Source organism: Danio aesculapii, chromosome 11 (assembly GCF_903798145.1).
Source record: "Danio aesculapii chromosome 11, fDanAes4.1, whole genome shotgun sequence".
Lineage (NCBI taxonomy): Eukaryota > Metazoa > Chordata > Actinopteri > Cypriniformes > Danionidae > Danio > Danio aesculapii.
Genome location: NC_079445.1, coordinates 17,348,669 through 17,362,336, shown reverse-complemented (window position 1 = coordinate 17,362,336; position 13,668 = coordinate 17,348,669). Strand labels below are relative to the sequence as shown.

Here is a 13,668-nt window from a genome sequence, read left to right as displayed (position 1 = left end):
GATCACATACTTGCACTGCAAATAATTAATAGTAAACCTAACGTACAACTGATTTTGCTGCTCACATCATATATCATGTTGTTGTCTTCTTACACTGTAAATATCCTTGTATTAATTTTCACATGCCTTTACAATAGTAATACATTAATTAAATTACAATGATTAACAAGTTAATACACCATACATACAGTACACCAATCATATTCAAAAGCAGACATAATCACCTCAAACGGCGCATTAATTGGGCTTGTTCCTCAAGCAACTTCACTTTAACCCTTTTCTGTTTCCTGCAGTGCTGTGCGTCCTGTGGCAGAAGATTTAAGTGCTGTAATGTGACTTGTGTCAGTCATTTAGGCTTTCCAATCCCAGAGAAGAACTGCCCATAAAAGCAAAAGTGGGCGGTGCCCTCAGTGTAAGACTGGGCGCTGGGGAAAGGTATAGTAAAATTTGCTTTACATTTATTTGTGTGAATTACAGGCCCGTAGCCAGCCTATTGAAAGGGGTGTTTTTTTGTTTTTTTCTCAAAAAGTGGAGCTTTTTGCAGTCATTCTCCTCAATTTCTATTAAATTATGAGATTCAAATACTGCATTTTAGTTACATTTCAAGCACTAATCTTTGCTGCATTAGCTTGTCGGATGATGATCATAACCACACTTTTTAAAGCAACTAAAATATTCATACAATTTTGTCTAAGTGCTTAACATACTATTTTACCACAAAGTGTTTAGAAATGTGCGTTTAAACTAAGTTATTACAATTTTATAAATAATGTTATGAGATTAAAATTTTACATTTAAAATTTAGAATAAAGAATTGTGAAAAATACTTATTTTTAAAATCCAAATTATCATCATGCATCATTAAAAAAATAGGAATCTGTTCAAACGAATTAAAAACGAACTAAACACATTAAAAACTGTACCCTGCAGATAAATAACATTCTGGCCAGCTCATTTCCTCAGTCAGAATTTGTACATTTGAATTATTAAACATATAATTTGTCAAAGCCTTCTTTTATCAGTTATTTTCACAATTTATGATGGCATACTGTCAAAAAAAGGGACAAATGAGTTAATATAGGGGCCAAATTCTGGACTTTGTCAGTGGGGGGGGTGGGTGTTTCGACCACGCAATACATTACATTACATCGATACATTACATCATGTAATACATACAGTTGTAGCATTACAAACGTCTTTTTTTCCACACAGAAAATAAATCCTATTCACTTTTACCTCCTCCATAAACTTTCAGTGGACCCGATTAGAAAAAAAGCTGTTTGAAAGCAAACAGCTTGCTTCTCTTCAATTGTAATCTAAACCTGTCACCACATACTGATTTACAGCTTTCACTGGAAGTTATGCATTCCTGAACAAACAGGCTTGCTGTATGTACATATAACAGTAGAATTGATGGACAGAGATCCATTAACCTACCAATGTGTCTCTTCATAGTGTTCATCATCATGAGAAGGACTTCTCAAATGTCCCATTGTCCTTCTCCTGTCCTCTATCCAGCACCATCAAGACTCAGGCTGTGTCTTCTGCTACAGGTGGGCCAAAAAAAACTGGTAAGAGATGAATAAAGAAAAAGAGAGAAGTAAATCGATGAACAAGTGTGCGTGAGCAGAAGAATGCATGACTGAGTGTAGCACAACAGTGACCGCCTACTTTTAGTGGCCTCGGTTCCTGGAGTATTTTCTTTTCTTTTTTTTTTTTAAAGGGAACAGTTCACCCAAAAATGAAAATTGTCATTATTTATTTCCCCTCATTTCATTTCAAACCTGTATGAGGTTTTTTCTTTTGTGGAACATTAATGAGGATAAAGTCATTTTGTCCTTGCAGTGGTGAACAGAAGTATATGAAGAGTTTAGATACAAAAACCTCTAAATGCCATCTGAAATTTTCCTGTAAAATGAGAATTTTTTAATCAGGCTCCTGTGTGCATGTTCAGTAATATCACTTTTTTAGCAAAGATTTAAGTCCTTTTCTTGTTCTTTAAAGTGAAATATTTCAACATAAACAAAGAAGGTTAAGAAAAATGTTCATTTTCTATGGATATTTTAGATGGCACTTACGAGGATTTTGCAGGGATTGGTCAGCTAACATAATGTGCTGTGATTAGCGGATCACGTCACCAGGAAGCATCATGTCCAGTCACATCTCTACTAGCTCTAGCTCTAACTCTGCTGTGTAAATACTGTCAGTCAGTGTAGCTGTGTCAGTGTGAGCCTGAATAAGACATAAAATGAAGAGGACACAGCTGAACCTCACACCTGCTCTCTAAAATAAAATCTGACAAGTGTCCTTCACATATATTTGGAATAAGCATGTGTAAATAATATGAAACGTTCACATATCTTTTGTGAATTTGTTATGTGAGATGTAGAACTCTGGGAAGCCGGCTGCATACAGAGACACTGCAGAGCTGGTGAAGATTGTGGGTGTTTACAGCGGTTTGACTGATAAATATGAATTTGTAGCTAAATTGTTAACAGTGCCAAAAAGCATTTCCTGTTGTTTACATCCTCGTTTAAGTCCTTGCTACAACATACCATTAACGCTAGACAATATGCTGCATGTAATTGATCAATTTTAACAAATAAAAATACTTCCAGGTTGTGGCTCACAATCCACAGCTTCTGCTGTTATGACTGGAGCTGCTTCTTTTTAGAGGAGTTTATAGCTGAGTTCAGCACCGAACTGAGAGAGATTCTGGAAGCTGTCCTTTGTCAAATGTTAGAGCTATATCTTTTTTTAATTCTCTGGAACTTAATTTAAATTGTAAGCACTTCTCTCTTTATGTCGTGTCCTTTGGAAGCCCAAATATAGAAACAGAACAGCAACTCTCTGTGGAAACAGCAGCGTTTGGACAGCATTTTAACTTTCTCTGCTATAACATTACAGTGCCTCTGGCCACGCCCCTTTACTGCATGGGGTGTATGCGCGTGGTGAATACACATAAACTTAAAGGGATTGCATTAACCTGGATATATTATTTTTTTGTAGTCCCAAAACTTTGTTCGCTGTAGGCTTTGCTAAGCTAACTCTGTAAACGCCAATGTCTCCCTTTGCATTGAACTTTGAGCGTATTACATTCAGAGATGTTGTTTAGTTCATGTGTAATGTAGCTGTGTGAACAAAGTTTAAATGAGCAATATAACACGAGCAACAGGGCGATGTGGCTGTATATCGGCACTGGTCGGAGGCGTGTGTTGTGTCCCACTAGTGACGATATACAGCCACATCGTACTGCTACTCGTGTGATATTGCATTTATACAACAATTCGACCGCATAATCGTGTATATAAAAAAGAAAATCAAGCACGGAAAGTCTGCAGCTTTTATCAGAAACCGTTGCTACTTCACAAACGTCACTTTAGAGCTAGTATTTGAATGATTCTCTAGCGTAATGTCTAAAGTGATGACAAAACAGGTGATTTTGCTGACATTTTAAGATTATAAGGCTGAACGGCATGAAATGCCATCAGTATTTATAATGATTTGATCAGCTGTAGTTTGTAGTTTTACACGGAATTTTTCCCTTCTAAGGGCTTATTATGCGGATGAACAACTCAAATGTCTTTACTCTGCTACAAAACAACTACATTCTTGACTAAAAACCCTCAAAAGTACATTATGTTGTCCAACAGCTGCAATATTTGTCAACTGTAGTCCTCTGCTTGCCGGTCGTGTGGGCAGAGTAATACACAAGAGTGAAGAGGCTGTACGAGTTCTGTTATTGCAGAATACTGCACAGCTATCAGTCAGATTCGTGAACTAGACAGAACTGTTGTATAAAATATGATATCGTAGTGGACCACCTCTTTATGATTTTCTGTGCTTGTTTTATAGTGCAGTTGACTGATTTTTGGATAGTTTTAGCGACACCAGTGGCCATTAAGTGAATTGCAGCCAGCAACTTAATGTTCATGCTAACACCTGTGTGCAGAAAATGGTACAAATGACTAAACGCGACTCAAGGTGCTGAAATATTCATGGAAAAACTGTTTTGTTTATTGATTTAAGTAAAAAGTTGTAAATGTCTACAGCGATATAATTCTTTTAAAAAAATCAACTGAAATTGAAATGATATTCTTTTCCCTCCCTTAACACAAACAGTTCTTTAAACGTCTAGAAACAAACAGAATTACCTAAACCCACACTTCTAGATTCTGCGAATAATATGTTATGTAATAATTTATAGTTCTATTAATGAATGTTACATGAGGAGTTAAAAGAATTGGGTTAAAATGTTTATAAAGTCAAAAAGTTGAAAACCACTTGGTCTACAGAAAAACTATTTCACACAACAAATCTGTTCCATAAAACTGAAATCTGGGTCATCTATCAGCATGAAATCACAGCACTTAACAGAAGTGTAATTAGTTGAGTGCTCTGCTCGAGAGAACACCTCCACTTCTCCCCCAGCGCAGAGACGCAGGCAGCTGGAGCCTATTAGAGCAGCTCACTTTGCCTGTCGGATGCTTGAGGGGCCAAGTTACCTCGCACAAAGCTGGGTTCTGCCCATTGTCAAATATTTACAGCATATGACAGGATTCTCAGAAACTGGTTCCTCTCTTTCCAATTTCTATATCAGAGGTTAACTGTTGATGGGTGATCTGAAAATAATTTGAGGGTCCAAGTCTTGAACAAGCCGACATACTCATCTACTAGTTAAATGTGCAGTAGGTGATCTGCCAAAATGCTATCTGTTAGCATATTATCTGTGGAAACACAGTCCCTCCCCCGCTGTCCAAAGCCACGCCTCTTAAAATCACGAACATGCACATTAAAGATGACAGAGACACACTAGATCATGTCATTTGCCAGTTAGAAAACATTATAGTACTTTATAATACTACAGTTCTAAATGAAAAGCTGTATTATATTTAGCATGTTTTCAGTTTTGTAGTTAGCAAGCAAAACTTGTCATAATGTGCAATATTTCATGCATGCAAGGATCGCTGGTCTCACTCTCTCACGCGCTTTGTCCTAAAGCGACTTCTGTATACTTAGTGGTTGGCCGATGGGGTGCAGGAACTACACTTATTACTAAGCCATACCTACATGCTATTTCAGACCAAATATTCAGTAGCGTGGTAAACTGTCACGGTTTGTGTAGGTGTAACGAGGGAGCTGAGGCGGTGTTAGAATCCATGTGCAGAAGTTTATTTAAGGGGTTAGGCAGAGACATCAACGAGTGAACAAGCAGAGAGTCGGCAACATATAAGCAATCCAATCCAAACAACAAACACAGGGGCAAATCCAGGCAACGTAGTATAAGAGCAGGCAGAAGTTCAGTAACACAACAATCAGTCCAAAACAGATCAAAAGGGCAAAGACAGAGAACGTACGTGATCAAGGCAGGCAGGGTCATACACAGGATAGCAGTCATGAAAGTCACTAAGGAACAACGCTTGGTAAGGCAGGATAAACTGGCAATACTTCGCAAAGAAGCATGGCCTGAGCACTCATTGAAATACTGTTCAAACAGGAAGTGGCCGCAGAGGGAGCGGAGCTGAGTCAGTAGTCGGGCGAGGGCTCCCTCTGCTGGCGTGGCGTTACAGTAGGGGAAAGGAACCAGGACTAAATGGGTTTTTATTTAAAATAAAATAAAATAAAAAGCAAAATAAACTACCCCGAGGGGGAAAACATTAATGAAATAAACAAACAAACAAACAAACAAACAAACAAGACTTGGATTGGGGCTCGGTGTCAGGTCAGACTCACGATGGCAGGCCAGATTGACCATCAGGTATAATTTATTTATCACTAGCAAATCCTAGCAAGCAGCCCAGATCATTTGAACAACCTGTTTAACTTTGGTAGCAACATGGTAATTTCAATTTCATTCAATCTTTCTGTCTTTATGTACTAAAACATGCTATAATTAGATTAGATTAGATTAGATTCAACTTTATTGTCATTACACATGTACACGTACAAGGCAACGAAATGCAGTTTAGGTCTAACCAGCAGTCCAATAGCAGCAAGTGCAGGATACAGGTATAAGTTATAAAGTGCAGTTATAGAAAAACTATGGTAATATTTACAGATGGATTTACTATGAACATTATATACAGGTTGTATTAGCTATGAACAGATTTACAATAAATGAATATATGTATAGGATACTATTAATAGCAGACGTGTGCAGATAGATAAAAATAATTACAAATGTCCATGTGCAGTGGGTATGTCCAGTTCAAATAAGTGAATCAGTGCAATGAATATGTGCAAACTTTAAATGTGCAAATGTTAAACAGTGCAGTGATTGTGAGGAGTATAAGTTAGAGGAGAGTGGGGGGTGGGGGGGGGGGCAAAAGAGTCAGTGAGGGGCAGAGTTCAAAAGGAAGACAGCTCTGGGGAAAAAGCTGTTCCTCAGTCTGCTGGTTTTTGTCCGGAGAAGCCTGAAGCACCTGCCGGAAGGCAGGAGAGAAAACAGTCTGTGAGCAGGGTGAGAGGTGTCCTTAAGAATACTTTGTGCTCGGCGCAGACAGTGTTTCTTCTGGATGTCCTCTATGGCTGGCAGTGTAGTCCCTGTGATGCGTTGGGCAGTTTTCACCACCCGCTGCAGTGCCTTACGCTCAGCAACAGAGCAATTAATGTGTTAATTCATAATAGCATTCTACACAGAAAAACATTATCTATGTTAAAAAAAGATAACATTTTTATTACATGCTGATAATGTTAAAACAACTAAACAGAATATAAACAACTGCTTTCAACATATTACAAAAATGCCAGCAGCCTGTGAAATTTATGCTAACATGTTAGCCATGTACTAAAACATGATATAAACCTATTAATGTACACTAATAACATGTTAAACATGCTAGCAACATGCTAATTTACAATAGCAGTGTGATGAAACATGTTTCTCATGTGTCAACAGTGTGCAATTTTATGATCACACAATGTTACAACATAGTAACGTCAATAGCTAGCAAAGTGTTTCCTAGCAAAAGGGTAATTCATTCTTAGCCTACCTTGTGCTAAATATATTAATAACATTATAATTATTGCTAAAATATGCTAGCAATATTCTAAAACAAGATAACGCATTCCAAGAACATTGCTAAATGTTAACGTTATACTAATCATACTAGCAGTATGCTAAGTCTAGTATGCTAATGTTTGGAAATGTAAATTAATATTTCAAACTGACATGCTATAGGAAAAATATGGATATGGCCGACTTTAACCTTTTTCTGTGAAAATAGTAGTGGCCTAAGACTTTTGCTGTCGTGTACTGTATGTATGTGTCTGTTTTAACACGTGTGTTTCCTTGCTTTTGTTCATTGGTGCTCAGCTAGATGGAAGGGCTTGCCTTGGACAAAGAATAAACAATCAAGTGTACAACAGTAGGAGGTGAGATTTATGAGGAAAAAGCCCCTCTTCTTAACCAAAATAATGGAAAACCTCTTTCTTGTAAGTACCACAGAATTAGTAACAGTTGAAGCACAATAATTACAATGAATGTACTTGGAGTTGTATTTAATTTCTTTACATATTATGGTAGTTGGAAGAATAAATGTTGTTTCTTCCAAACTAGTAAGCTTGTTTGCTAACAGTTTGCTAACTTGAGAAGTAGCAAAAAAAAGACCTTCAAACAGTTTTAGTTTCTTTTAGCTTTAGTTTCTTACAGGGTTGCTGTTTTGCTCCTGTCTGACTTTATAGTCAGTGCTAAATATAGTGCTAAATATAGTGCTAAATAGTGCAGTATAGTGCTAACTAAGAATGGGAGTGCTTTACTGAACCAGTTTCCGTAGTGTAGTGGTTATCACGTTCGCCTCACACGCGAAAGGTCCCCGGTTCGAAACCGGGCGGAAACAACGTGTGGCTTTTTGAAATAAGAGCCTTACTAAAAATAGTTCTTCAAACAGGGTTTTAACTTTGAGATGGTTTCTAGAGTCCAGCTCGATTACTACCACACAACAGTCAGGAAATGGTGGATCATGTTCTTTGAAAGTACAAGTTTTTGTATTGCTAACCCAGTTAGAAAAATCTTAATTTAGATGAATCTAATGGTTAAAACCTGATGGTCATTACCATTCTTTTATTGTAAGTGATAATAAAAAAAGTAGAACTTGTTGTTTTCAGCATTAAAACGTGAAAGTCCAAATGCCTCTTAAAGTGATGAGTTTTATACATCAATAGATGGATGACAGTCATAATTATTTTATTTTAAATCCATTCAGATGTTATCAGAAACAATTAAATAATCACTGAAATAAACCAACATAATGACCAACATGACAACAGCTTTGTACAAAGAACAGTACAGTCTGTCTAAAAAGTTACTGGCCTTCTATTAAAATCAACCTCCAAAGAACCAACCAGCTGGTAAGAGCCACATGTTCTTCAGTCTGTAACGGAAACTTTTTCCTCACAAATTCTAAAACGTTGTTTCCGCCCGGTTTCGAACCGGGGACCTTTCGCGTGTTAGGCGAACGTGATAACCACTACACTACGGAAACCCTGATTATCATTTGCCATGTTACTTTTAAAAAAAGTGTTAATAGACAAAACTGCCAAATTACACGGCGGACTCAATGTACAAATATAAACATGAGGATGATATTTGTGCACTTAATTTGCATGTTTTGGTCACTTTTGCACAGTTAATGTTTAACCTAGAAAATATCTGTGATAACATATTTACAGTCAATTTGTCATATGGCACAAAAGAAAAAAAGCTTTTAAAATAACTTTATAACAATTTTATATATTTCACAATAACTATATTATAACTTTAACTGTTTAACTGATACTATTGACTAGTTAATTCGTTTTTAGTTACTAATAAAGTTATGGTAACTGCTAACCTTAACATTTCTGAATTTGATTGTAATAATCATATATAATGAATAATGTGCACCTTTTGTAAAGCTGATTTGAAACAATAATTATTGTGAAAAGCGCTATACAAATAAACTTTAATTTCTGATTTTGGAAATAATAAAAAAACCTGCTTACCTTCTCTGTTTATTAGATGTTCTGTTCAGAAATGAGCTCTGACAATCCTGTGGAGTACAGATCACTAGAAAAGAAGTGAACTACACTTTAACCCTAGTTCACACTACAGGATTTTAAACAGATCACTGTGCTGTTCACACTACATGACTTGATTTTGTGTCTTTTAATCGCTGTGGTGTTCACACTACGCGACACTACGTAAATGATCCACAAGAGGGGGGGGGGGGGGGGGGGGTCATTTAAAAACATTGTCAATCAGCTCATGCATCAGCAGATTAATCGTTATTATTCCTAAATATCTGTATTTCTTTCTAACATTGTTATTTTTTAAATTACAAAACAGTAAAGAACTGAGCATTTCTACCTTTAATTGCCATATTGGTCAAAATGACTGCATGCATGTCTGCTACTTTTCGCTGTGACTTTAAATAAGCATGCATTTTTTTGCCTAGCAACTTCCTGTTAACATAAACATAACTTTCTCATAGCAAAAACATAAATTTACTTCAGATATATCTTTCAAACCAGAATATTCTGTGAAGGGAAATAGCTCCTGTTTTAAAGTGAAAATGAAAACGAGGCCCAGACCTTTGCGTGTTTAGTATCTTAACTACATATTTATAGGCTTTATTACCAAAAAACATAATATTAGGGTGATGGTGTCATCAAATATGATGAAAGACATTCAGAGCTTAGTTTTAATATCTCAATAGAAGCTTTGAATGTAAATATGATGTGACAATATGACGTTTTATATGAGAACGGTCAGAATGACCAGTATGGTAATTCTAATAGTTACAGAATTCTAGTTCCCCTGTTAATATAGCCTACTGTGTTAACGCAGAATGAAGCGAGCGCATCGATACCCTTTCTGGCCAATCACAAACAATTCTGTTGAGCTTCTTACCCTTTCTACCCTGAACACAACCCTTAGGGCATGAGACGGTCTCTGTTGCGCCCCTAAAGGCAAAATAATGTAATAATGCTAAAAATCACTCAGAAGGAAATCGTTTCTCCCTTTTGCCAAGCAGAGGCGGGAAGAAATCACGGTTGAAAATTTGTGAGGACTGGGGTTTAATAAAAAAACGGCTTTATTACTGTCCACAAATAATATATAGTTTTGGTTTATTGAAACAGTATGTCATTTTAAGTACATTGTATCTTTCTAAATGTATTCATATTTTTGCTCTTTGCTTTTGTTTTAATTTCTGTTATTATAGATCTGTTGTAGACCAACTGTTTTGATAGCTTTTGTCAAATATTTTTATTGTAGGAAATCATTCTTACCTGTGAAATGTAATTCTCAACTTGCAGAATGATGCATTAAAAGTGCATCCTCTGTTCTCTATTTCATACACCGTATATGACATTGCCTTTAAGGGGGGAAATTAATATTAGGATATTTGGTTTGCGTTCATATCACCTTTTAACAATGTTTAATTGTTAATACTACTACTACTACTACTATTACTACTACTACTACTAATAATAATAATCATAATAATAACCGTTTTCTTTCTGGCACAGTTTGTTTTGAGAAACTACCTGGAAGATTTTTATCAGCAATTAATCTGCAGTCAGTGTAATCATACAATGTGACCAGTTGAAACAAACACAACCTATATCATTTGTTCAGGGATCTTGGTAACACTTTATTTTAATGGTCCATTTGAGTATTAGTAGACTGTCTGCTTAATATCTGCTGATACTGCTCCTTCAACTGACTATAAGAAACTTTGCAAGTACAGGTCAACTAACTAACCCTAACCCCAACCTAACAGTCTACTTATAATCTAATGAGAATTAGTTGACATGCAATGTAACTTAACAACAAACGGACCATCAAAATAAAGTATGACCGGGAACTTGTTGCAACTCCAGACTGCACATTTGCCATTATGCTTATTATTATTTGTGTGGTGAAATGGTGGTAACCAATATCACTTTTCAGGCATTTTTTTGTGTTAAATTTGTTCATGTCTGTATTTAACAACCCTGTCCCAAATAAAAAAAAAACACTCTATATCTTATAATAAACAAATCAGCAGTCACTTTATTATATACATATATATTTTATTAAGAAATGCAAATTTAGAACATCATCTCAACATCATCATTTTATATGAACATGTGCAAAGTGGAAAACATATCTTCTTATACAATGAAATTCTTTACTTTTCACAATAAAATCCTGTACATGAATGAATAAATAAATAAATAAATAAATAAATAAAACCAAAAAATTGTATCAAATTTGCAAGATCTAGACGAAAAAGAACCAAAAACCTTCTCAAAATAGACCATATTGTTAAATCAAAACCTTTGATTTTGCCTACATCCCATCTGAGAAGAACGTGAGAAGGATGGAGAGGGTTGGGGCAAATGCCTTTAAAAGAGATCTTTAAAAGAGATTTTTTGTTAGTTTTTTTTTATTGCTGAGCTACAAAAAGCAAACTGAAATAAAATGTTTCAATTAAACGTTGTAAATGAATCAGATTTTTAAAAATGTACAGTGAAATATTGTCACTCCATGGATAGAAGACTTTGGTGAGCAAATCAAGGCAAAAACTAGTGCTTTATTCAACAGTGTTCCATTTTGTTATAAATGAGATTATTATGTTTTTTTTGTAATAATTTCACTATAAAACATAATAAATGATGCTGTATTAGTTTATAAAGAAAAGCAATGTTTCTAGTTATTTTTAAATATTATTAAATTAATTAGGAAATTACCCATGGCAACTTTATTTACCTATATTTGCCCACTAGCCTAAATCAAGTTTGGTTTTTGGCCCTTCATAAGTAAATATTTGGGCACCCCTGCTTTAAAGTTTCTTTTCCTCAAGGTCAGGGGCACATTCACAAGCGCTGTGCTCTTTCTATGTGTGTCTCACTCAGTCAAGTTGCTTACGTATACCTCAGATGCACCTGTGCTTTGTTTTATACAGAAGAAGTCACGTGTGGGCATCTGGAGAGGGCTATACAGTGCTCATGAACGTGCACAATATACTGACACTAAGGAGAAGAAACATGTTTCACAAATATTTTCATACATTTAGAATATTCAAATAGAACCACCGAAGGCATAATCTGTACATAATGAAGCAATGATAAGACATTTGTGTGCACATAAAAAAAGACTTTATTCTTTTCATCAGTGTCAGGGTCACATTCACGAGAGCGCTCGTGCACAATATACTGACACTGAGAAGAAGAAACATGTTTCACAAATATTCTCAAACATTTACAATCTTTTTATCATATTTTTCTATTTGATGCTCTGCATGTGGGCCACTGCACTCAGATGTAGATTCTTGGAGTCGACTGCTGTTTTGACGATTTTGATGCTTTGTGTGAGGAGGTCTTAACTGAGGAAAACAAAAGAAGAAAAACATGTCTAGAATCTTTCTGGCTCAAATTTAGATAAAAATCATCTTGTCTGTGAACAGCCCCTTAAAGCTCCAGCAATCAACTGATAAAACATAGTATGGAGTCAGTTTAGGGCCATATATACTTGCAAAATGAAAGAAAGTTTAGCAAACAAAAAATAAAGTATTGAGCAAAATAAATAAACAAATGCAAATCTCCAAAAATCACAAAGCGAAAATTATTTTTTGAGAAATAAAAATTAATTTTGCTAACAAAAATAAAGAACTCAAAGGGAAAATTAGGTTTTGAGAAATTTGCAAAAAAAAAAAAAAATTGCAATTTAATTGTTCGCGTTTCACTTTGTGGCCCTGTTTTTACAAGGGGGCGGAGTCAATGTAACTTGAGCATTTACAGGCCCGGACCTGCCTCCATTTAAGCGATGTCATCACCTGGAGACACAGTATCACTGAGGTGGTCTTACAGCCCAGTAGGTCCGGGCCTGCCATAAATGCCCAAGTTCCCTTGACTCCGCCCCCTTGTAAAAACAGGGCCACAGAGTGAAATGTGCAGAAACATGAAGTGCAAATTGAAAACAGCATCGCAAACTCAGAGTTGACTAAAAAGCAAATGAAAATGAGCATTGCAATTGACTGGATGGGTTTTGTAAAGGCAATGCTACAAAAATGTTTATATATATATATATATATATATATATATATACATTTTTTTTAATTGCAAATATATAAATAATGTTTGTTCTTGTTTTGTTTGCAAATTTCATTTTTATTTCTTAAAACTTATTTTTCCCTTTGCAGTTCTTTATTTTTGTTAGCAAAATAAATTTTTATTTCTCGAAAATAAATTTTCGCTTTGTGATTTTTGGAGATTTCCATTAATTATTTTTTTTTTTGCTCAATTCTTTATTTTTGTTTGCAAAATTACTTTTATTTTGCAAGTATATATAGCCCTAGATTGACTCCATACTAAAGACCATGGCCTCTAGCATCTGTCGCTAGAGCACCTGGGTTGGTAGAGGAGTGAGGTTTACCTGCATAGCACTTTGCTAACAAAAAAAGCTTTATACTTGTGAATTTTGCTGAGTTTTAAGTGTACAATAGCATCCTAGCAAACATAAAGATGCCAAAACTAATCTGACACTGGCCGATCATCAGCTTTGTGTGTCCAAGTGTTATCAATTTAGTTTCTTCAGGATCAGTTGCATTTACCTTCATCCCGTCTTCATTCACAGCTTCTTCATCCACTCGTGCTCTAAGACCTCCTCCAGTGTCGACAGGTCTTGATTCAGACACTTTTCAA

The 13,668-nt window shown here is 35.6% G+C and overlaps 1 long non-coding RNA gene and 2 other non-coding genes across 3 annotated transcripts; 1 reads left to right on the top strand and 2 right to left on the bottom strand.

Annotated features, from left to right (window-relative positions):
- Nucleotides 1-5,482, bottom strand: LOC130237256 (uncharacterized). The gene is made up of 3 exons (XR_008838532.1): nt 5,358-5,482; nt 1,438-1,568; nt 1-304 (listed from the first exon to the last, which is right to left on the bottom strand). It is a non-coding gene; the product is annotated as an uncharacterized LOC130237256 (long non-coding RNA).
- A 2,283-nt stretch (nt 5,483-7,765) lies between these two features.
- On the top strand, nt 7,766-7,838 carry trnav-cac (transfer RNA valine (anticodon CAC)). Its single transcript has one exon. It is a non-coding gene; the product is annotated as a tRNA-Val (tRNA).
- A 572-nt stretch (nt 7,839-8,410) lies between these two features.
- Nucleotides 8,411-8,483, bottom strand: trnav-aac (transfer RNA valine (anticodon AAC)). The gene has a single exon. It is a non-coding gene; the product is annotated as a tRNA-Val (tRNA).
- Between the last annotated feature and the right edge of the window lie 5,185 nt (nt 8,484-13,668).